At 36.8% G+C, this 25,896-nt stretch overlaps 1 non-coding gene across 1 annotated transcript; it reads left to right on the forward strand.

Moving 5' to 3' along the window:
- The first annotated feature begins 13,276 nt into the window (after positions 1–13,276).
- On the forward strand, positions 13,277–13,350 carry TRNAM-CAU (transfer RNA methionine (anticodon CAU)). The gene has a single exon. It is a non-coding gene; the product is annotated as a tRNA-Met (tRNA).
- Positions 13,351–25,896: the final 12,546 nt, after the last annotated feature.

Genomic DNA, 25,896 nt, shown 5'->3' on the forward strand with positions numbered 1-25,896 from the left:
CAGACTACTCCCCTTGATCGGTTAAGTGGTGTAGACGGATGTGTCTATTCAATCGACCTGAAGGCTGCCACCGATAGGTGGCCGCTTTTGTGGATGATTGATGTATTCACAGTATCTATAAAGAAAGTGCTGACTGCTCAGAACCCGCTAGGGTGGTACAATTTCATGTTGTCTCATCCAAAGCAGTTGCGTCTTTCGACTCAACTTCGCTTAGCTGGTTTTGGCTTTAAGGCGGCTTCTAGGCCCGGGCATGCGTCTACACACGGCAGACGATGTAGGTGCTTGCTTATCATGCGTTTGTGTGGTATTTTGCCATCTACGCTGTGGCTCTCTGTCAGCCTCGGACGATGGATTCGTCCGGAGATAGTGGGTGCAATTGTTGATCGCTTGCGAGATCATTTTCTCCATAATTGCCTCCTGAGGAAGTCTTTCTTCATTCTTATTTCGCAGAATTTAATGAAAGGTCTGTTTATCAGGGGAAGCAGTTCCTCAACTATATCCAACTTAGCAGGTATTGCCGCATAGCCTTACATCCTGACATACGCATTGATGAGTTCTATGACGCGCCAGTCTACATTCGAACATGGCATTCGCCGAAGGTTGATTTATCAACCTTTCGGTTTGGTGTCATCTTTCGGGTCTTTGATTGGTACGTGACGCTTGAGTCTCAAGGTGTTCCCACCTTAGATTCGAGTGCGAGCCCATCAAGTGTTGATCGTTCGGAGGAATTGATCATTCCTTATGGACCATCAGAGAATGAATCAAAGCAACGAACCGCTGACTGAATTGAATCTTCGAAAGGACATTTGAATGAAAGTCGGCTAAGGCAAAGCACTTTTTTCTCCATCGGATGTTGCCACGGAATCGGGTTCTGTTTTCGAATCACTTTCTGCTGCTCAGTCAGAAGATGCTTTGGTAACCGATTTAGCTTTATCGGAGGATATTCTAGTTGAGTCTGATACAGGGTAATCTTCTTCCGTAGACGATCATCTTTCGCCGAATAGGAGACCTAGCAGAGTCAGCTTAAATAGCTAGTCAGCTTGTATGCCCTTGTCTTTATTGTCCTTTCTTTCTGCAATGTAAAGTAAAGAAAAGAGTAGTAAACAACCTAAGGAATAGTTGCAGATTCACTTTTGACTTTCCCCACATTTGAGATCTAGAAGTTGGAATCCATTCTTTTAAAGCCAGACTAACAAGAAAAAGAAACTATATGAATGGGGTCAACAATTAGTTTCAGATTAAACAACCCCTTTTTTGAGGTTACCCTAGAAGCAAACCAAAGGAACGTAGTACCAGAGACCCCTCCAAGTAAAGTAACAGGATGAGTTAACTTACTGTCCGCAAGGATAAAACCCATATAGGACGGACCTTTCTTTGCAACCTCATCGTAAAGACGCCAGAGCAATCCAAATCGGATTAACTCAGGGTCCTCACTCTTCACTTTCCAGTGTCGAGTGAAGATAGGTGCATCGAAGAAGTCCTTAAGGAGTACACTAGGCAGAAGTGCAAGAGTATAATACCATTTAACGTACTGGAGCTAATTGGCTGTCCATGAACGTTTTCAGGTGACCTCAGTGAGATACACCATAGACTCAGACTTTTAAATCGAGTCTGGCGGGACCACTAGGTCTTTGGGCTTATAGGCCCGTCTTAATAAGCTTATTAAGTGACCCTTCTGATAAGGACTAATAGGGTTACCCCTTCCTAGCCACAAATCAAATGGTAAGCAAGACTTAAACCAAACACTCCTCAAACGTTCATACCATTTTGAGAGAGTGCTGGAAAGTCGCGAGATTACTCTAAATCCAGCACCATGAAGCCTACAGAAAGTGCTAAACCTCTTTATTTTATAACTATGTAAAAGAGATAAAGCACCAGGCAAATGATGAGAATTAAGCAGGTTTCGGATCGACACAGGAGACAAATCCACTGTGAGACCCTTACACCAAAAGCGCTTTGCAAACTCAGCAGACCCTGAGTGTGAGATTAGAGACTTTGACATTGATATGTCAACTCCCAACTCCGCTAGAGTCTTTTTATAAATCTTGGCGACCTCGATGCCGCATATAACAACATCATCCCCTAGGATCGCATACTTATAAAACTTCTGTCCAGGGTGCACTTGCTCTGCACAATACATCACCAATAAATGGTGAGTAAGAGTGAAGAGAGGCCAAGAGGAGTAATAACCCAAACAAAGGCTGTCCTACTTTTAAAGTTCAGGACTTAACCTGAGGTATCTTCTTCAATCAAGGAGCCCTGAATGGATAGGACCTGAAAGTGCTACATACAAACACCGACAGGGAATTATCAAAGAGCTGCGCAATCAACGCACTCTGTAACCCAAGCCAAGCCCTATCGGTAGCAGACTTAAGGTCAAATGAGTAAGCGTTCATCTCTCCAACCAACCTACTGAATGGCTTTATCTGATTAAATGTGCCGTCAATAGGAAGAGTCCTTAAGACTTTCATTAGGAAGTCATGGACTGGTCGCAGAAGACGTTGAAGAACATAATTACATATATCTATCGAATATTCTCCTCTTTCCAGCACCAGAGCTAGTCGAGAAGGCTAACCGCCCGGGAGCCCTACTATGAGAAGCGAGAACATCAGAATAAGTACTCATATCTCTAAGGAATGAATCTGACTCTCTCAACGACCAATCAGAGATTATCTGATTGGTTGAAGCATCATAGGGATATCTAACGTGGTGAGACCAACATGGGAACCGGAAAATTGGAAAAGGCGCAATTTGTGCTTTAGATTTCCGGGTGACTCTAAAGTCACTGTAATTATACATAGCCCAGTTGAGCTCAAAAGGGAGAAGGGATTTGATCCCCGCTTCCTTCCACACAGATTCACCTGCCTTCCAGGATGGCATCCACCTTATTCCCTGACACATGGGGATAGATGTAATCTGAGGAATATACCTAAAGATTAGGGTCTTATAAGATTGAGACACCTCTTATACTTTGTTGTTAATGAGGCGTTCTTTCTCTTTAGACTCAGGAAGAAATACTATGGACTCTACAATTCTGTTCGACAGCCGTTTGGCGGCTCGACAAAGACTGAAGAAAGAAAGATTGAGTTTCACAAGTAAATCAGCCTTATCATCTTTTCGTCTTATCATTTTTCTATGAAAAGATGGTATAATCTTAGGATATCCAGAACCAGCTAAAGCTACTGGAAAAGGTTATATAGGGTTGGTTGCTATGGATCCCCTTTCAGTAAGTAGGCCGCAAGCCGCGCTCGTAGTCTTTCATTCTAATTCCGCTTCTCACTTTGCTCCATCCAATTCTGATTTATCATAGGCGAAGGAACGAAACGGCATCCTGATTCTTTGAGTTATAGAACGAGACTTTCTCTGCTTAACGAAGGCATTGAGCATAATGAGACTTGATCCTTACAAGCGCTACTTCAATAATAAAAATCAAAAAACTGAGCAGAACTGTTCGTGCTAGTACAATTATTATCCCATCAATGACCATAGCCTGAAACAGACCTGGAAGCGAAGCTGCTACTAGAGACAGGACTTGACTTAGGGGTAGGCTTGAGAGCAGTCGTACGGGACCTAGGCACTTGCTAACGAGCAGGCGGGACAAGACTGACTTGAAAAGACGCTCTACTTGAAAGGCAATGGCTTTAAAGGTACTAACTGTGATATATGGGTAAGGAAAATCAAATAGTAGCTCAGGCTCTCGAGGCATACTAGCTGTGCTTGACTCTTCAGAATCGTAGAAAGGGAGAAAGATCCAAGTGCAAGCATTGAGTCAAACTGATTTAGGTATAGCAAGATAGTTCTTGTCTCCTTCTTCTACCTACTTTCCTTTATAGCACTTCTAGCCTTGATAAAGAGAATCTTTCTTAGTTGTCCACTACCTCACTCTTTCTTTTTCTAGGAGCTGAGGCTATAAAAAATCTTTTTATTAACCGGTCAAAGGAAGTGACGTGAAGTGATGGAATTCTCCTCACCGACTCAGTTTCTCATCGTTAGAGGGGTAACTTTCTATTAGGGCAAGTCGTTCTATGAAATAAATGCTTTAAGATAGGCAAGGAGCGGTAACTAGAGTTCTAACTAGGCAAGTAGTTCCTAGCCAAAAGTAGGTAGCCCCGCGAAACCTCTTATTCTGGTCTTTAGGCTAACTACGACTAGTCAGGAATTGAATTGCTTGATGACATTAGATTTCGTTACGTCGGTGATCCTCGTTATCATGTCTACTTGTGTTTTCTGTTCCTCTAGCTAGGCTAGAGCAATATATTCTAGATTGAAAGAAAAACCAAAAAAGAGTTTCAATCCTTCGCGTATTAGGAACCAACCCGATGTTTAGCTATGTAAACGGACTTTTCTTGGGATGACTGATTTACAGTAATGGGAATGAGTAGCCCCTTACCCACTTAGATTTTCCTCAGCCGATGCTAACTTAGCATCCTTGCCATCATAATCCGCTAAATAAGGAAGTAATGAGACGAAGCGATAGAAGAACTCAATGAAGCCGCGGAAGCTTAGGCCGATGCTATTCCTGCTCCTGTTAAGCACCTGGCTGATGACGGTTGGATGGATGATATAACGTATCTAATACAATGACCCTGGATCTCTTCGCGAAGGAAAAGACGACTCTCGTTTTTGACCAGCTTTTCTAGAAACGAATGCAAGTGCTTGACCTGGAACCAAATCTCGATCTATTTCACCTGGGTAGAACTTTTTTATCTCAACCGCCCAATCAGGATCTGGGATTGGGAGAATGACTGGTACGTGCTCTGATGGAAGAACTGTCTTTGCTTGCTTTGCCACGACATTCCCTCACCTTCACTTTCTTTGAGTTAGAGTACCTTCCTTCCCGCCAGAGGGCGTTCTAGAAACGTTTACCGCGGCTTAAACAATTATCGTAGGAAGGGAAAGCATGATCCCTAGCCAGAAACTTGCGTTTTCTTATGATAGATTGTACCATACCCTCTGAGAGACGTTGGCCTCGCCTTACCTTCTGATCTCAGACAGTCGTACATGTACCTTGCCAACCCAGGTTCTCTTTTAGATGAATCGGCCTTTAGACGGGTTTGATGAACCGAGAGTTTCGGGAGTTGGGGGCCGTACTGAACCTGAAAAGCTTAATTTGTATCCCTGGTATTCCCAGCTTGTGCAGAGCTATCTGGCTTGTGAAGCTACCCAGCATGAACACGCTTTCGGTCAGTCCCACAGCATAGAGAAGAGGTCCTTAAAGAATAAGGAAGCGAGACTTTTGACAAGAAGAATAACGGACTCTCCTGAGTCTCAGCCTGTCTCCCGTAACAACGGAGAGATAAACTAGGGCACCAAGTGCGTACGGCCCATCCTACCTTTTGCTGATGCAACAGTAATAGGTGCCGGTTGTGAGGCAGCAGCATCAGCAGCACGCTGTGGTTCTTCTACTCTTCTTATTATTAGAAAACCAGATCCTTTTGGAGAAATTGATTGTATCAATCGGGGTTGCAAAAGGGATTTTGATGAAAGAAATAGATGCTTTAGATGGCTAATAAGGTTATAGATAAGTGGTTGGTTACTTGTCAAGGAGATATCAGTCGGGGACTAAATCAACAAAGCAAGGTACCAGGTATGTGCCCTCGGACTGCTTTGCCCTAAAATAAGCAGGGGAAAATGCTAAAATGGTTCACAGGGGAGAGATTGGGCATGGGAAGCACCTAACTTTCTTTGTGGGTCACGAGAATGGTCATCTAGCAGAGCATTTGGTGGTAAATACATTGGTGGCTATCAACTGGTTGGCATGTCCCTAGTTCACCGAGGGGCTTTCTTTGTGAGTCCTTAAAATCTCCGAAGGTCATTCTAAGTCGCTGTCAAAGGACTGGAAAGCCTTTGTCTCTCTTGCAGCTCCTCTTCCTGGGCTCCCTGCTCTATACATTGTCATGTCCTACCACCTGACGAGCCTGAATCACATGTCTGAGAAGGACCCCTAGAACCCGTCTTTTCTTCATTTGGTGAAGGTGAATATATGGCATGAGCCCGCCACCCTCTCGATTGAGATCTATTCCCCTCTTTGACTGGAAATGCTTAATTGACTGATTTACGACCACATTTCATCTAGTCTTTATGAAGGAAATCTCTAATTTCACGCAGCACATGTACTCCCCCCATTACTAGTTCTAATCGCAGGCCTTCCAATGGAAAAAGCCTAGAATGGGCAAATCAACGAACTATCAAAAGAGCACGGAACAGAAGACAAGCCTTCCTTGATATTGAGATTTGCGAGATTGTAGCCCGAAAGCTTCTTTCTTTGATTAGCTGACCCTAGTAAGTGGAATCTTGGACTGCTACCCTTGGGCTACTTTCTCAATATTGAAATTCTAAGGCTAGGTTGTTTACTGACGGATCTCTGTTCGAAGCTTGTAAGACCGACCTATCTTTTGACTTTGTTGAATTATCTGCCACATAGTCTTTTTGATTTTGAAGTGCAGAATACCGCATTCCGAAGCAATGGAAAGACGGCACTCCAACTTATTGTATTGATTGAGCTATACCTCGTGCAAATGGATAATCCCTTTGGTGCGTGGTCCGGGGACACAACTTTTCCTTTTGTGGTAGCTTAGAGACTTATAGCTTTTAGGGCAGCTAAGGAAGTATAGCCTTTAGTCCACCTGCCCGTCGCTTACTTTATGTTTATAGAAGTAGGACGTGGGTTCAGCTCTATAATAATATAAAAAAAAGGAGGTTGGCTTCTTCTCATGCGGGATTAAGCGGAATCAGTCGAGGCAACTATTCGTGGAGAAGCCATTCCCGAGGGTGACGAAACAGAATAGAATCTCAAGAGTTAAGAAGTAGAGTTCGGAACAGCTCTTCCTATTCTTTTCCTATTAGCAGCCTACCCCAGCCCAGATAGGCTTGAGATATATACTTCTAAAATAGTTCATCAGTGAAGTCGAAGATGAAGGGAGAAATGAGTAATTAGATCTCCTCTTTCAGGGGTAATCAAGCTCAGCTTAGTCTCTGTCCCTCTTTACTTAGCAACTTGTTATAGCTAGAGTTTTGGGCAGTTTGTTAGGAGGTTTTGTTAGCTACTTCAGTAGTCAATTCCTTCTTTGAAAGATGTTTGCTTAGTCCCGGTGCGCAGATATAGGCTTCTCTTAGATTTCATCCTTCTCGTAGACCTTTGAGAAAGAGGCATTCAAAGAACTTCTATAGAGGAGAAAGACGCTGCGTTTGCCCGTAACCTGTTCTCGGTGCGGACGCGGACAAATTGCTTTCAATTGCAAATGGATCGGCAGAAATAGGTCATTCTACTATCCAAAGGAAGAAGGTAGTGTAGACCCCAGGTTATCTGAACCACTTGTTGATCTCCTGCTCTTCTAGGCGCAGGTACGCCGCTGCATTATCTAAAGCTTCCTCGTTGGACTGAACCTTCTTACTAGTCTTAATAACTCTCTTTCTTAATTATCCCATTGCTCTAGCCGCTAGGCGTTGCATTGATTGTTCAATTAACCCGGTGTATCAACTGACCACTAGCCACACACTCTTGCTTAACTTAAGGTACTCCCGTGCTCCTTTCCCCGTTTTAAGCTTGATTGGACTGCTGATTATTCTAATAGAAAATCATACCCTATAGGGAAAATAGGCAAAGAGTTAGTCTCTTTCAAGCAGTCGAGAATGGAACTTACTATGGGTTGGGGCCTCTCTTTTCTTCACCTCTTACGAAAGCCAGTAACTTTGAAAGGAAGTGACGGGCAAGCTAGCAAGCAATAAAGGTTGGTTCTGTCGACTCTATTGAGTCAAATTGATAAGAGGTCTCATCTAGGCCCTTCCCTTATTAACCTGCATCGCTAAGATAAGACCAATGTAGTTTTTTCTTTCTTTACAAACGAAAAGGGTTTTTTACCCAGACAAGATAGCAATCGAATCCATAAACGTAGCCTTTCCCGCCCATGTTCCAACCTGGATGGGCCCTTTCTTTGCGATCCCAGAGTTCAGGATTGACGTCCTTTATCGAGCTTCTATCTTGACACAGTTGTAGTCCCGGCTATATGATTGGCCACAGAATGCTTGGTGGTATCCGAGTCGACTATAGCACACTAAGCAACCTGCCATTGATTAAAATAAAAACATCGATCGACCTTTGAATCGTATCATCTATGTCGAAGGGAATCGTAATATTATAATTCCAATTCATAGAATAGGCTCGTCGTCTCTTTCCTGTTGATGTGAAGTCGAGAAAAAATCTCGTAAGAGAAGAAAGGCTTTTTGCCTAGGATCGTACCGTAGAAAGAAAAGAAAGACTTCCTACTTTTTTCATCTAGTTGCGTGTATTCTCCTTTCTCAACTTTTCTTCGAGATTGGGTTTTTGTTCAGTGTACTAAACAAGCAACGAGCAAGAAAACGGGGCAATCAAACTAGGCAAGAAAACGGGGCAAGAAAACTAAAGCAGCAATCAAACTACACAATCAAACGGCTGCAGCAATCAAACTAAAGCAATAATCAAACGGCTGCAGCAATCAAACTAAAGCAGCAAGAAAACGGCTGCAGCAAGAAAATGGCTGCGCGTGACTAACGCCTTAAACTAAGTGGGGGCTTTTGCGCTAGAGCACTAATTCCGTTGCTTGTTCGTACTAACGCCTTAAACTGAGTGGGGGCTTTCGCGCTAGAGCGCTCATCCATTGCTTGTTCGTGACTAATGCTTTAAACTAAGTGGGGGCTTTTGCGCTAGAGCGCTAATTCCGTTGCTTGTTCGTACTAACGCCTTAAACTGAGTGGGGGCTTTCGCTAACGGGCGCTAATTCCTTTGCTTGTTGCGTACTAACGCCTTTACTAAACTAAAGCTTTCGCGCCAGGGCGCCTTTATTCGTAGCTGGCCGTTGCTTGTTGACTAACGCCTTTACTAAACTAAGTGGGGGCTTTCGCTAACGCTTAATCCGTTGCTTGTTCCAGCTACGAATAAAGTCGTTAGCGAAAGCCGTTGCTTGTTGGGTAACTCTCTAGCCTATGAGGGAATTAAAGAGTAAGACTTCCTTCTTACAGGTGTGAATGGCTAGTGTGAATATGATCTTGAATTCCTCTTTATTGGCCGGAAGAGTGAATGAAGAGAATGTCAATTCTTCGAAAATAGATTCCAATGTGAGATTGATTCTTTAGTACCAGTCCGGTCATACCTGAATGAACTCTAGGAATGCTTTTTTTAGTTACTTGATTTGCGATACCTTTGCTTACGCTTGCTACTATATTCCTTTATTACCGTATCGTATTGATATGAATCTGACCTGGGCGTATTTTCATTGACTTCTGGAATGATTTATCTTTCTTCCTTAATCCCTAGGGCAAGATTAAGAATTTATATTCCTTAGCTCGAGTGACTACACGCTACAGGAACAGAACTCAAGCTACTTTAAATAGTGACACGACTTCGATTGAAAAGCTGTAGCTTTCCTTCGCTGGTTGAATGACTAGCAATTAGGCTTACGGAACTCAAGGAATTCGATATCTTATTCTCTGTTCACTGATCTAGAGTAGAGCTATCGTAATGAAGTTATCTTAACAGTCCTACGGGTTCGATTCAAAAGCTTACGGCAATTCGTTCTTCTACCTTCGCTTTAGCTTCCTACTATCTTCCTTCTGTCTAGTTACAGTCCGCTCCTGACTAATCAGCCTATTGAAATTGAACTTCTTAGTACCGTACCGCCTTATTAGTCTATCTAGGGAGTTTCTTAGTCTAAGGCAATGATAAATATGATTCGAGCATCCCTCTATAGGATTGATTCTCTTTCCTAGGGTAAATTAAGATGTTGTCAAATGAGTTTTCTTCTTTAGTGACAGTCCGCCAGTAACAAGAGAGATAGTGAGATGTTCACTAAGAATAGCTCACCTATCGAACGATAACCATACAAGCGGTACTTTGCTAGCTTTAAAAAACCTAAATCCTTTGTTGCTAAAGGGATGCTTAATTCCCCTTATTATTAGGATGCTTTGCTTTGCTTCGGATGCTATCAAGAGAGCTGGATTGAGATACCTGGGGAGGTAGCTCAACTAGCGAACGATATTAGACTGTCAGCACAAAGGCAAGCCTCAGAGAAAGTAGCTAAATAGCCTTCCTTATTTATTAAAGCTGTCTAAAGAGCATTCTCAGGAAAGCTTCAAGCATTCTTAAATAGTATAATATAAGGAAGAGAAGCGAGGAAGAAGAAAGAAGTGCTAACGAGGTAGTTGCAGTGCAAGAACAACAAGAACAAGGTCTTTTTTTAGGCCTAGGCTTACTTGTCTATTATCGTTCGCTTAACGGGATATTCTTTAGAACATCCCTTAAGCTCTCTTGTGATTGGCAAAATAACATCTAAAAGCAGGGACGAAGTAGCTCGACCAAAGGGAGAGGGAATACGAGCTTTACTTCATACCGTCACTCGGATTAGCAGGAGAGTGACTTCATTCCACATCTCCTTCTTCAGAAATAGAGCGTCAGCTTCTTAGTAGCTACAGGCTCTTGTTACCATTAATTCCCAATCAAAGAGCTGAAAGAAGAACTAATTTCATCATGTAAATCAGGAATGTCTCAATTTATTGGATAATGCGAGCAACTCATCCTTCTATTCTTCTTTGAATTCCCAGGTAAGGAAAAGAAAGGAAAGGAGGAAAGCCGAAGGCAACTCCATAGGGATGCTCGGACTTCCTAGAATAGCCGTATCTGTATAATAGAAGAATAGAGCGAGGGTAGCTTCCTTTTATCGGGCATCTCTCTCTTCATTGATAACCGACGCCTATCTGATATTGCCGAATCAATCAACTACCCTTACCTTCCCATGCATGCTACTTCACTCCTTCTCTTCTTTAAGGTAAGGAGAAAGAGTGTGCTCTTCATTAACTCATTTCTCTAGGCTTCGAACTCAATCTCAATCCGACTAACTCTTCAGCCCATCTCTTCTTTATCTCTCATCCGTGCCAATAAAAGAAAAAGAAAGAGTTCAATCTGAATCCTTCCTGTTCGCGTTCTTAACTCTTTCACATCGTCTTAATCTTCAAATGGGAACTTAAAGTCTTCCTCTTTCTCTGCCCTTGTAGAAAATCCAAAGAGCTGCTAAGCGAGGAAAGAAAGAAATTGATCTCGCATTGTTCTATAAAAATGATAATCTGCATCAATCCCATGAAGGGCAGCCCTAGGCCGAGTTAGCTACTAACTACAAAGAATTACCCGTTAGCTCCTTAGAAGGGAATCCACTTAGCTACAACATCCATTCTTTATTACCCTGATGGTTTAGCAGAGGAAATAAATACCCTATATGACGAATTGTTAGCATGAATGCCTATAATAAATATGACTCATACCTCTCCTTACTTTATTCGATAGGGGCGAGCACTTCATACTAGTTATTCACAAATCAGTCGAAGACTATGCTCACAGGGATTCCCCTTCCTACTAAGCTGAACAACTGAAAGAGGGATCTCAATATGACGGAATACCCATAATCTAGGTTCCATTAAGAATGAAGGGATATGACCAAACAGCCTTCTTATCCCTCGTCAGCTGAAAGCAAGAACCGTCACAAACTACCTTGTCCTGAAATCCCACCTTTCCGATATGACGAATAGTTGAATCTACTTCTTAGGCCTTGCCCGGATTTAGATGTGTCACTTTGATCCGAAGCGAATGATGCCTTAACTGATGAGTGACGAAGGTAGCTAACCTCCATCGTATTATCCAAGAAGCCCTCTTTTCCGAGTCTGGAAAGTAGCTAATTGAAAAGGATGAGCTAGTTAATTAGCCAAGAAAGACTAAGAAGAAGAATGATAGATTGGGAATTCTCGGACTAAACCCTGTAATCTTCCTGCCTCTGGTCGAGCTAATCGACGGTAGCGAGCAGAAGAAGAAGCGAAGCTACAGCAGTCCCATTCCTTCTTATCTACGTAAGACATAGAAGAGAGTTCAGCTAGGTTTCCGTAACGGGCTACTAACTACGACTTTGCTTCCCTATATAAGCAGCACGTCGAAGGTCTTCGTCAGGTGTCGGAATCACATTTAGATTGTGGTCTATGAACTCAATACCAGATAAAGAAGCAGCGAACAACTGAAAGAATAGAGGGAAGGTAGCATTGCTTTCACACTTCTCTCTTCATCATTCTAAAGCAAGGAATGAAGTAGCCCGTATAGTAAGAAAGAAGGGTATAGGAAATGCAATGAACTTCATCGTAATAGATAGATCATAATTTAATGCGTCGAACTCGTATATTTAGAGTGACCCCTCTATGCCTACTCTACTAATGACGGCATCTAATTAATAATATCGTCATAAATAGTAGGCACGATGCCAATTCCACTCCATTATGAGCTTTCCTAATTCTCCTAGTTGTGCCTAATGATCCGAGGAATGATAATGACGGCTACGATACGAAGGAAGCCAAAGAAGAGCTAGCAACTGTCATACTATAATAAAGGCAGTTGCAGCTATATCCAGGTTAATCTAACTCATGTGCTATTAACTCAATTCTGAAATCATAGGTAGCTACTTCCTTCCAACTTAAGGCATCTTACGCTCAATTCTTATTGTTGTTGTCAAGTCTTGGACTCTGTTAAAATAGGAATTTATAAAGTGTTCCATCAACTAAATACCCTGCTGCTTCTCAATTCCTAATTAAATCAGTGCCAGAGGAATTCAGATTAAAGAAAGAAAGTCTCGTAGGAAAGGGAGCCAATGATAGATGCTTTGAAATAGCGTAATAGAAAGAAAGATTGTCTCAATATCAAGGCAAGTCTAATGCGAGTAATTGAATCAATCCCATCCCCTATGCATTTCATTCTTTCCGGAAGAGTCACTCGCCAGAGCAGAGGAAGGGAATTCGGAACTCAATCACCAAGTTAACCTTCCCATTGTCTATGCCAGCAACAAAGGAAGAGGTGAGCTACCAACTCATCACCTCCCCTCTCGTTCCACTTCTGTCTGTTCTTTCATTGCTATTCTTTCATTGTCAAGTGTCGGACTCTGGTCTTTTTGGAACAAGAAAGTGTGTAGTGAGTGAGATTTCCCCTCTCTTCTTTAATCTTTTCTTCCCAAAGCTCACTAATTTAGTGATAGAGGCTCTAATGCTGCTAGCGACAGGTAGCCACTAGGAAGAGTTGACGGTATGAAATTTCTCGACCTATAGTGAAAAAATCATAAGAGAAGAAAGCTGCTAGCAGGGGGTGGAGAAGTGCTACACCTTCGTGGATTGATCGAGTTCCATGTACTGATTCTCATCGAGATTGGGTTGGTGTTCAGTGTGGGCAGTCTTGCTAATCTAATCTATAAGTTTCAAGAAAGAGAAGAGGAAGGGAAGAAGCGGGGTAGAGGAATTGGTCAACTCATCAGGCTCATGACCTGAAGATTGCAGGTTCGAATCCTGTCCCCGCCTAATCATCTGAGGCCGTAGTCAGCCTCAATCTTTCTGATTCGTAAGTAACTCAGTGAGTGCTTCACGTTAGCGAAAGCCCTAGTCCTAAGGGCGCGTTAGAAAGAAGCAATGGCCAGATCCATGTGGACAGAATGAGACTCATTAGTAAGAACTGGATTGGATAAAGCATCCGAGTTCGCGGATTCATCTGTTATTGAAGCATACCCTGAAGCCACAGCCGAAGAAAATCAAAGATGGTTAGTAAGTCTAGATTCATCAACAGAGTAGGAACCCATCCATCGTCCCTCTTGTTCTGGACCGGTGCCCTAATCCATTTTTGCTTTTTAAGTAAGGATATCGAGAGAGCCTTTGACCTATGTATAGGTATGGTCTTAGTGAAGGTCTTTAATGGCTCTTCGCTTTTCCCTTTAGGTGTACCCCGAACTTACTAGCCTTTCTGCCCCAGTAGCGAGGAGCGAAGCTGCCCCTATCAGATAAAGGCAAAGCGAGAGGAGTGATTTGAATCAATAGTTCGGTAATTTTATACATGATATGATGTCATTCGCTCATCCTTCTCCTCTTTTCTAGCTCTAGCTGTACATTAATCTTCCTTGCAATCAAGCTAGCAATCAACAAGCAGATCGAGATCGAGTAGCTTCACTAGTAGATCCAAGTCCAGTCATTGATCCCGTTGGAGTAGAAGGGAGTAGAAGCAAGGGTACAACGAGTAGCAGTTCCATCAGAAGCAAGAAGCAAGGGCCCCCTAAATAGTAGGGGCGGGGGATAGGGCCTGAGATTGTAGACAGCCTTAAATGGGAGCTGGCAAGGTTGACTAAGAAGGTATAAGGCCCTATTGGGTAGAAGGTTGGCTGAGAAGATCCTTCTTCAGCAGAATCCCTATATGAATATTATGTTACACCATTGGGATACTTCGGATAAACTAGAGTATATATAGGATACACCGGTGCTAAAACCTTTTCTCAATATTATGTTAGCAAGTATATCCCAACATATTAATAATTTATATTTTATTTCATATTTTTCAAATCAAGTTATATTTCCTTACAAGATTTAAAATTCCTTAAAATATAAACAAAAAAATCCCAACATATTTGTTTATTTAATTTACCAATCCATACAATTTGGGTTAGGATTTTCTCAATTCACATAAGTTATAACAATAGGTTGGCTCAAGCCAGCTAACTTTGCTTTTAACTAATATGGCCCAGCCTATCTAATACAGGTTGAATTGAACTATATTTTAATCTCTAAAATATACACGGCTAAATGGAGAAGCATAGGAAGTTTGGAGAAAATATGAGACTGTTTGAAACTATTTTTATTTTATTGTTTTGAGAATTGATATTTTATATATTCTCTCCATTCAAAAATGTAAGACATTTTTAGTCTTTTAAGTATAATCATTGCCTTTTTTAAAAAATATCCTTATTAATAATGACTTTATAGTTATGTAGGATATTTAATAGGGGTAAATATGAAAAGATAGGGTTAGTTGAAAAGTAGATAACTACTTTATTGAGGGATAAGATTCGGTTAAAAATGTCTTACATTTTTGAACGAATGGAGTAACATGTTCTGAGAACAAAAAAAAATAATAAAAATATATGCTTTTCTCATTTTTTTTTCTTGTTCTCTAGAATAATAATTTTAGAACATCTAAAATTTGCTTTCATTTTTTGTTTTCTAAAATAATATTTTATTTTTTTATTCTCTAAAACACTTTTTGAAAACACGTTACCAAACAAATTTTTTTGTTCTCTTATTCTGAAAAATAGAAAATTATTTTCAAAATAAATTTCCAAACAGGCCCTATATTTTTTGGAATGTAAGTGTTAGTTTTTAAAATTATGAAATTTAATATTTTAAATATTTCAATAAAAGTGTTTTTTCTATTAACAAGAATTGGCCCAACCCATTTTGTTTAACATTTCAATTAATATGATTTAAGTTGGATGATATTTATATTCTTATTATTTTTGTTTAGCTTTAACTCTTGGATAAACTAAGGGCCTATTTGGAATTATTTTTATTTTATTATTTTAAAAATTAGTGTTTTATAGAACATGTTTTGAAAATAAAAAAAATAAAGAAACTGGTTTGAATAATTGTTCTAGCAAACTATATCTAGAAACCAAAAAAATATAAAAACTTGTTTGATAAATTGTTCTCAGAATATGTTTTGAGAACAAAAAACAAAAAAACTTGTTTGATAACTTGTTTTACATAATTAATATTAACATAATTTTTTATATTTATTTAATATTATATTATAACTATGAATTAATTTAATAATAAAATTTGAATAGAATCAACAAAAAAATAACATTGAAATATATAAAAGTCCTAACAACAAAATCAAGTCTCAAAGAAACATTGTTTTAAGCAAGGTCTCCAAAATATTGATCTAAAAAACACAAGGCTATACTTAATTAGGACGAGTGGTAAAATTATGCCACATTTGAGATGCAATATGATCATGTTGTGTTTCCATCTCTATTGCACTTTCTTCAAATAATCTTGACAAGTTCTCTAGGTTATAGCTTATACCTTCTCCACTTGTGTTTTCAATCATTCCTTCCATTGATAAATTTTTCATTAGTTTAAAATCCATATTCTCCCATTAATTAAATAGTATATCATGACAACTTCATTTACGTATGTAATTGTAAATAGCACAACATGCCACCACAATAAGGCATTATCTTGAAGGCTTCTATTGTGGCATTAACTTGAGAATAGGAAATTGAGCCTTCAAGACTCTAAAAGAATGCTCAATCATCATTCTTAATGATGAAAAGCTCTCTTTGACTTGTAGCTTGGCGGCCTCTCCCTCAATATTCTTGTGCACGGTATCTTTCCCCTTTGTATGGTGGAAGGAAACCACCACTGTAAGGATATCCAAAATCTACAAGATTATATTTACCTATATATGGCAAAAACAAAATTTTTGAAGTTTATAATTAAGCCCATAACATATAAAAAAACATTTTATGTTAAAACATACCTCTAAGGGGCTATGGAAAATTTGCTTCAAGATTGGTAATCATGCCCATTAAAACCTGAGCATCATGAATACTACCTTCCTAACTTGAATAAACATAAGTGAACATCGTGTTAAAGTCACACATACACATAACATTTTGGGTAACAATTGTCTTTCGTCCTCTACATGATGCTTGCTTTTTAGAAGGTATCCAAGCACTTACATGTGTACCATCAATTGCATCTACACAATTCTATGTGGGAAATATTTATAAATATATATAGTTATGATAAAAAGAAATAATGAACAAAGAAAAGTAATTATTAAGACTTACCCTAAAGCAAGGAAAATACATTAAGTTATTTGTAACATGGTTTGGCAACTCTACATTCTCTTGTTTTATGAGCTCTTTCCCCAATTGACATACTGCTCTTAACACTTCCTTGAAATATTTTGATATAGTTTGGGTAGAATGTTGAAAACAATCTACAACTACCCTTTTGTCTAAGATTATGACCTATAATATATAAAAACATTGCCACCTTTTCTTCCAAGTTTAAACATATTGAATCATCCAAGTAGTTTTTATTCCTCAACTCATTGCATAAATTAAAGTAAGCAAACATTAATTTTTTCATTTGTAGTAATTCATAACAAGTAGTTTCAGATCCATTAATGAGCTCATTAACACATTCTTGACTTGTTAGTGCAGATGTACGGACTGAAACCTTATTGAGAAACGTACTTTCATACTCACATAACATTTCAATTGACATTAATTCTTCTATCTCATGGTCTTCTTTGCTTGACCCTAATGAAGATATAGATCCATCAATTGATGAGTTATCATCTACGTCTATTCTGATTAAAACTAGTGAATTGTAGAATACAAACCATGAAAAAAATAAGAAATGAATAAAAAGTGCACAAACAAACATAAACTAGTAACATCACATTGAATTAACATTAAAAAGACCAACAAAATAGTTCAAGAAATTAACATGAAAAGTACCAACAAACACGTTTATGAAACAAAAGGTTCACCACCTAACATAAAAACTACCAACCCACATACATCACTTTAAATTATACAACCATGTCTTCTTTCTCTCCAAACACACTATCATAAATAATTTTCTATAAATGCCTTGAGTAAATTTGTCTATTTCTTTGACATAGATATCATCAAGGACATCATCAATGGCACTAAGGGCGGCAATATAATTGACAACTAAATATTCAGATGATAGAGCTCTAGTACTACTACTTTCAACACTCTTTGCTCTCCACGTCTCAGCCTTAGCAATTTGAGCTTCTACCCTTACTTTAGATGCATCAACCTATGCTTGAATTGCATCTCCCATTTGACTAGACTTGCATTCTTTCCTTTTCTTGCTATTAGAGACTTCAACAACATGCTTTCCACTACGAGTTACATACTCTATTGTTTTTGGGCCAACATCATCATCCCTATTAAGGTCTACATGAACTCCAATATTCATATATTCATTTTCAAGATTGTCTTTATCATCAAAATTAGGTGGATCTTGTGTAGATGAATGATGGAGTACACCCGCGGTAGTGCTTCTATTAAAAATTAAACCTAATTGGTTAAATGTTCTAACCCTTGCTTCTCGTATTGTGCAACCTCAGGATGTACTTACATACATTTACTCATATGAATTAATAACATGTATAAATATTATATATATTAAATAAAATTCATATGATTACATACCACAATATTGTTCTTCCAAACTTCCTTATTAGCAGTACTAGTGTTGCTTTCAGCATCCTAACCAAATTCAGTGTGTCATAGCAACTGAGAAAATTCTCTATGCTTTGTATGCAACCTTTTGAACTTTTTCTTGACTTGTTTCAAATTATAAGACCATTCACATTTAGCATTCAAGTTCTCTAGCATACTTTTCCAAACTTTGGGAAAATACACACTATTATTCATATTACCTTTGGAAACTTCTTCAACCATGACATCAGTGAAGCATTTAATAATATCCTTAAACCCAATTGTATTTTCAACATGCTCACTAGTTGCCACATATCAATATATATAACATGTTAGCAAAAAAATACCAAATCTAGTGTAGATAAAATGTATAAGAAAAGTAATTTTGTTAAAGTTAGATTCTAAAGTTCAAATACCCTATGCTAAAGAAAATTAAAAGTAAAAGAAATTAATGAATTTGTGCCAAAGTTCAAATTCCTTGTGCTAAATAAAATTAAAACCAAAACAAATCAATGATTCAATGCTAAAGTTCAAATGCCTTATGCTAAAGTAAAAAATAACTAAAAAAGCACAGATTTTCATCAATTTATTAATGAACAAAGTTGGTCTTACTCATTGATAAATAAGGAATAGTGTCGATCCTTACAAATGCAACAGTTGAAATATTTTATTCATTCATAAACAAGGAAAAAAAAGATAAAAGAAACAAACAGAGTCGATCAAATAGAACTCAAGTGTAGTATGGCCACAAACAAGCAAAAACAAACAAACCAGAGCATAAAGTAGAGGAAAGGCAAGCAGAACTTAAAAGTGCAGAACAAATATAATATAAAAAATTAGCAAAGTATCAAAGCAAAACAACTTTATCAAACGAAAAGCCATAAAGAACCAGAGCAAAATGAAGAAAGAAAGAAGAAAGAATGCACCTGAGTTACAAGCATGAAGTCAACGAACTAGGTTCTCTCAGACGAAGAAGATGAAGCAAGCTGTGACTTCACTTGAACTTCAATAGTTAGAACTCTAAAGCATCAAGTGGAGGAAGAAGCTGTCTGAAGCATAATGAGAAATAGAGGCATTTAGGGTTGAGAAAAGTTCAGATTATTTACAAGCTTCCATTAATGAAAATAGGTATTCTCCGCCTTACCCTTGTTTCGTAATACAATAACTTCAAAATAATTAAAAGTTGTTTTTGCTTTTCTGTTTTTGAGAATAGAATTGTGGTTTTTTGTTTTTAAGAATACTTTCCTAAAAATACTTTATCAAACAATTTTTTTTGATTTTTTTACTCTAGAAAACAAAAAACAATTCTCAAAACATGATACCAAATAGGCCCTAAATGTCTCTCAATTCAAAATGATGAAAAAAAATGATTCATTAATCAAACCATTTGTAAAGTCTCACAAGATCCTGCGAACTTTATTTACACTTACAACCACACACCATATGCAAATATTGAGTTTATTTTAAAAATGCGGGATCTTGACTTTGTTTTAAAACACTACACATACACTAACAAAGTTCAATAAAAGAGGTTATGTAAACATAGGCACCATACCCTTAAAATAGAGATTTAAACAATTATTTTTTCTTTAAAATGTACCATGTGCCACAAAATATACTGTATGTGCCACGGCATGTGGTGCGGAGCCATGAAATTCAACTCTGTGTTGTGCGCCGCGACTTGCCACCACAACACATGTATCAAATTTTATTGTCATGATAGCAATTTGGTACGAACTTTTGCAAAATCACATGTAACACTAATGAAATAAGATAGAGATTTCACATTCATAAATCTTGCTTATTAATGCATACTGTTAGCTTTACACACGCACCTATACTCTAGGCACCATAAGCTAGACAAATATCACTTTTCACATATTATGAGACAAAATTTCACAAAATAACACATTTACACACTTGCATGTCATAACATCTAAGCCTAATCACATATTCACACACATTTACATACATGGTAAAGATACAGATCAAATTATGCAAGTAAGTCACCAAAATGATATATATATGCAATTTTACATCCTAGTTGGGAACATAAACACTTTGTACACATTTATACGTTCATAACTCTAGAGTAGCATTACAATGAGTAAACACAGCTACTCTTCACGTGCCTCCTTTTCCTAACCTCTTGGAACTCTCGACAACTATAAATAGGAAGTAATGGAGTGAGACATACGTTCTAGTAACTTAAATAAACCCTAGCATCGATTAACAAGTAAAATAAATTACAAGAAATAGAGTAACACTATTTTCCCAATAAAACCAATGTATATGTACAATGCGATTCCCAATCAATCACAGTGAGCATGCACTCATGAGTCCCACTAGTGGATAATAATCTACAATCAAACTAAGACTTCCTAGTCTAATATAAAGTAAGGCCACCTATAGCTACCTTAAGCCTTGATATCACATATGAATGTTTATGCACTCTTGAGTCCCATTAGTAAATAATAACAAACACCACCAGGACTTCCCAACCTTACATGAAGCAGGGCAACCAACCACTACCTCAAATTAGGGTATCACTTATGAGTGTATTTCTTAAGTCCCACTAGTGGATAATAATCAACATTCTAGACCACCAGGACTTCCTTAGACTAGGGTATCACATGTATAATTATATGCTTGTGTCATACCACATGCATGACATGCATCACCTCTCACACACACATGCATTACTTTTCACAAAATATTATTCTATCATTTTATAAATCATGACACACACATTTTTCATAAATAACTTGTAAATAATTTCACAATCTAATAGATAAAAGAGTTAATCCAGTTACCTTGCACTCTTATTACCAAGGATTACTGTTTGTATTGAATTACTTGAAAGGTGTAGATTTCCATGAGCAACCCTCAAATGCTCAATCTACACAATTAGGTGCCCTTAGTCAGTTCCTAAGCTCAATGCAAAACATAAATTTGGATAAGCCATATTACTTATCACATATAATAGCCTCATTAACACTTCTCAGCTTTACCTAACCCATCCACCACAATGTCACCCACTTAAGCCATCAAAATAATTAAAACACCCTTATTTCACACTAAACTTTTACCCATTTCTAAATTCACAATTTAGGCCAATTTGAGCCTATATTTCTAAGGCTCAACCATTAAACTCTAAACTAATCACAAAAACCTTACTTTCGCACTTAAAAGCCATTTTCCAATGTTTAACTCAAAATTTAACCCCTTTGAAACTCCTTGATTTAATTTTTCTATAACTCAAACTAGAAGAAATTAGGGTAGAAATAAAGCTCAGGAAGGTACGAAACTTACCTTGAAAAGTCACTGGTCAAAGCTAACTCCCAACACCCTAAAATCTTAAGCCCTAACATAGCAAGATCTCTCTCCCTCTCTCATACATCTCTTTTCCCTTTCTTTCCTCTATTTCATGAGTTGACTTATGTCTAATTTATCAAAGTTCTATGCTATCTACCATGATACATGCATCACATGCCATGGTGTGTGGCACAATAAGACACTACTCATAACTGCTCACATGCTCTACTGTGGATCAATGTTTCACCACTTGATCTTAACCATTCAACAATACAACTAATCAAAACACTAATATACCATCCACAATCACTATTAATCCACTAATTACTAATTTACCTTTAATTGGCAATTGGTTTTTCCATATTAAAGGTTCATGATGTTACACCATTGTTGGTCTTTTAGAGGAGAGGAGGAAGATAAGGCAAAAGTGATGCATATTGTTCTCAATAATCAAACTACAAGAGAGATCAACTAGAAATAAAAGAGAACTATAACAAGGCCACATCTAAGAAAGGGAGAGATAAGGGAGAGACAATTATGATCTATATGCAGGCAATTACAACTATTATTTTTAACATATTGAAATACTAAAAAATTGATGATAGTATTTGTAGAAAATAAAGGATAGAAAAAGAATCAATCAATTTGTCAATAAATTTAAATTATATTAACATTTATGATATAAAATATGTAAAAGGATAATTTCAATTAAGGACCATGGACGAGACTTAATTACTAGTGTATCCTAAAAAATTTGAAACTTTAGCTCAGTTTGTGAAGATTAAAATGGAAATAATTTCAATGGTGAAAAGATCAAAATACCCTTAACTTGTTATGTAGAATTATTAATTCTAAATTTTCTTACTTTACTTATTAATTTACTAATATGAATTGACATGTCAATAATTACACAAGACTCGACATCAATTGTTTCATCACAAATAACAATATCAGTTGTTAAATTGCTAACTTTACTTATTAATTTACTAACATCAACTATAAATTAGCAAGTAAAGTTAGCAAACCAACAACTAATGTTGGTGCTTGTTTGACAAGCGAATATAATTTAAAATTCATATTGGTAAATTAATAAGTGAAGTAAGAAAATTAACAACTAATGATTTTATATAACAAGTGAAGGATATTTTAGTCTTTTCACTATTAAAATTATTTTCATTTTAGTTCCTTTGGAAAGAACTAAAGTTTCATATTTTTTTGGGATTCACTAATAATTAAGTCTCATCCTTTCCTTAATTGAATTCTCCCTTTTATATATTCTATATCATAAATGTTAATATAATATAAATTTATTGATAAATTGATCAATGTTTTTTCTCTCCTTTATTTTATGAAAAAACTGTCATCTATTTTTCAATTTTATAATATTCGATTAAAAATATCTTACAATTCTAAAGGGCCAAAATGTGATCATAATAAGAGTTTATAGCAGTGACACAAATTTATGGAAGCATCAAAGAAGGAAACCTATCCATACAAATTTTATTCTGAGTCAATAATTATAACTTCAAATTACAATGATAGTGTACGAGACAAATGGGAATATTTCCCTAATAATAAATCCAAATTATTGATCTGCCTATTGAAGCCCAAGCACTCAATGTATGATAAAAGCAACCATTAATTAATTAACCTACAAATTAAATTAAACATGACCACTACTAATTCTTTATTTTTCATCCTTCAATTTGTGTATTCTTATAGTTTTTTTTCTATTTAATTAATAATTAGTAGTTAAACGGTGCTGGAGCTGGAGCTGGGCCCGAGACCTTGCCTGTGCAACGAGAAAAAAGTAAATAAAAATAATCTTGAAAAGGAAAAATTCGCATATTAAGTGATAAAAAATAGTTATAATATAGAATTTCAAAGTAAATATTCAAGAAACTAAGAAGACAAAAATATAACAAAAAAATGTTTTTTTTTTGAAAAATGCTTCTCACGGATTGAGTGTGTGAGAAAATCCTACCAGAGTAAGCTCTTTATGAGATTCTCACAGGCTAATTGGTCAACAGGCATGTGTCACCGAGAAAATTCTCACAAGCTAGTCTGTCGTGAGAATTTCTCACGGACAAATCTACAAGAATGATGTATGTCCAAACTATTAAAAAGAACAAAATTCTCCAACATTTGTAGAGCAGATTTGAGAATAACGGAAGCTTTCTTTCAAAGTTAATGGAAAGGATTACAATACAAGGATGAGAAATATATCTGATGAGATGATGTATATACTCCTTTTGTTTAGTATTATATGACATTTTTTCAAACAAAAAAAAAATACAAGACATTTCAAATCTTTCAAGGTTCAAGAAGAGTTTTTCAAAAGAAGCCTTTAGTTAAGAGTATAATTAATAATTTTTTTTAATTAAAACACTGTTAAATAAGGGTAAACATGATAAGAATGTGCTATTTTAAAGATAATAAACTAACTTATTAGATGTGTAATTAGATTAAAAGTAAAGCTATTAATTAAGGCTTATGTAGCCCTAAAAGATTAGCTCTTGAAAGGCTAGCCTAAAGTGACAACTTCTAATAAACCTGATTATATCTTAGGGTTTCATTTTGCAAGGCCGAGCCCTAGCCTTAGACCTTAATGTTGGAAGGCCAAATTTGTAGGCCTTGGTCTTATTCTTTTTTTTTCTTTTTTCAATTTCAAAATCTATAAAAACATATAAATTAAGTTTTAAAAAAAAATTAAGTCAATTCACACCACAATAAATATGTAGAACTTAAATGTCCAAATCTAATATCAAATAGTAACGTTAAAGTTAACATCAATAAAAATTAGACTTTAATAGTATTATCAATTAAATCTTGATAGATGAATGAAAAAGGAAGGAATGAGTTTAGGGTCTTTATTTCTTTTAGTTAAATATTTAGACTTTTATCTTTTTTCAAATTGAAATTTTTAAAAAATAAAAAGGCTCAAAAGGACAGCCCTTTAACACCCGATTTACCATTTTTTATTCTAAAGTAATGATTTGGCCGTAACTATTTTCGGGCTTGAAAAAGACGGCTTGGCTCTAATTGATAACTCCAATAAAAAGTACTTTATAATATTTAAAATATATATATATATATATATATATAAAATAAATATCCTTTCCTACTAAAGTTCATCTTCACTTACCACCAAATGCATAATCCATCTTGAAGGAACGGTCATGACTGTGAAACGCCAATGAATAGTTTGGAGGAGAAGGGAAGGAGCCATTAGGTCCAATTGCAAATATCAAATATGGTAAAGGCTTATTGGTTTCCAATTGGAAGGCCATGTAAGCAATATTTGATCTTGAAGCTGAAACTATGGCTGCTTTGGTCCATGGAAGGTCTCCTTTGCCAGGAATAACTTGGTCTGGTCTGTGCCCACCCAGGTAGTATTGTTTCAATCCGGCACCGACGCCGGTTAATCCGAGCCATCCCACCACAGCACTTGAACCCACCATTCGACCGTCCTTGGAAAACCCTATTGCTCCGTAAGAATTTATGTCTTTAGAGTATGAGAGGACAAAACTCCACAAGTTTGATGAAGCCTGAGCATACTGTTCAATATATAATACTCACATATTAATTAATCATAAGATTATACATTGTATAGGTATTTTATGAGTTTTCAATCTCTATATATATACATATGCTTAATAGAAAAGACATATATTGGTTATATTTTATATGTGTCATCGTTTTGTTGTATCTTAATCTTTCAAATTAGTGACAGATTGTGATAGAAAATTTTCACTGCTAATTTGTGACGAAATTTGCAATTTTATCACTAACAAATTGGTGATAGAAATTAGTGACAGAAATTTTCTCATGAGCTAAGTGAGACAATGTCATTTTAAAGTTTGACTTAGATGATATGACTCGATAACATATAGCAAATCAAAACATAATCGTATCGATTGAAATATGAAATTATGATTACTTTGTATAAAAAATTAAAAAAAAATATATATGTGAACTTACTCTAAGGATGAAATTCCCTTTTGGCCAAACAGCAACACAACGAAGTGAACTTGTATCAAATGGGATGCCAGAAACATTGAGAATTTTAGAATTACAAGAATCTTGTGATCTCACGAGGCTTGATGAAATGATCGGTATAATGAAAAGCATAAGGAAAACAAAAGAATATTGCTTCATCTTTTTGAGCAAATTGATGTAATGTTTTTCGTGTAAAAAACAAAAAAAAAAAAGAGGTTACGTGGATGGAATGCCCTTGAGTTGAGGATCAAATGTTGGGTTTTATTTATAGATTGAAGGAATTACATGTTTGTTTCATTAATTTATATTTATCCTTGAAATTAACGAGCTGCTTGCATGCAATATATATATATATATATATATATATATATATATAACTGGTAAGTTGCGTCTTAATTATGGTATCTTAATAGAAAAGTGGCAAAAAAAAAAAAGCATAAGAATTTTTGGGGGGAAATGACTATTTACTTGTTGGGAGATGTCTTTTATTATATATCTTCTT

Source organism: Prosopis cineraria, unplaced genomic scaffold (assembly GCF_029017545.1).
Source record: "Prosopis cineraria cultivar Desert tree isolate PC_DT_omini unplaced genomic scaffold, ASM2901754v1 PC13, whole genome shotgun sequence".
NCBI classification, from domain to species: Eukaryota; Viridiplantae; Streptophyta; class Magnoliopsida; order Fabales; family Fabaceae; genus Prosopis; species Prosopis cineraria.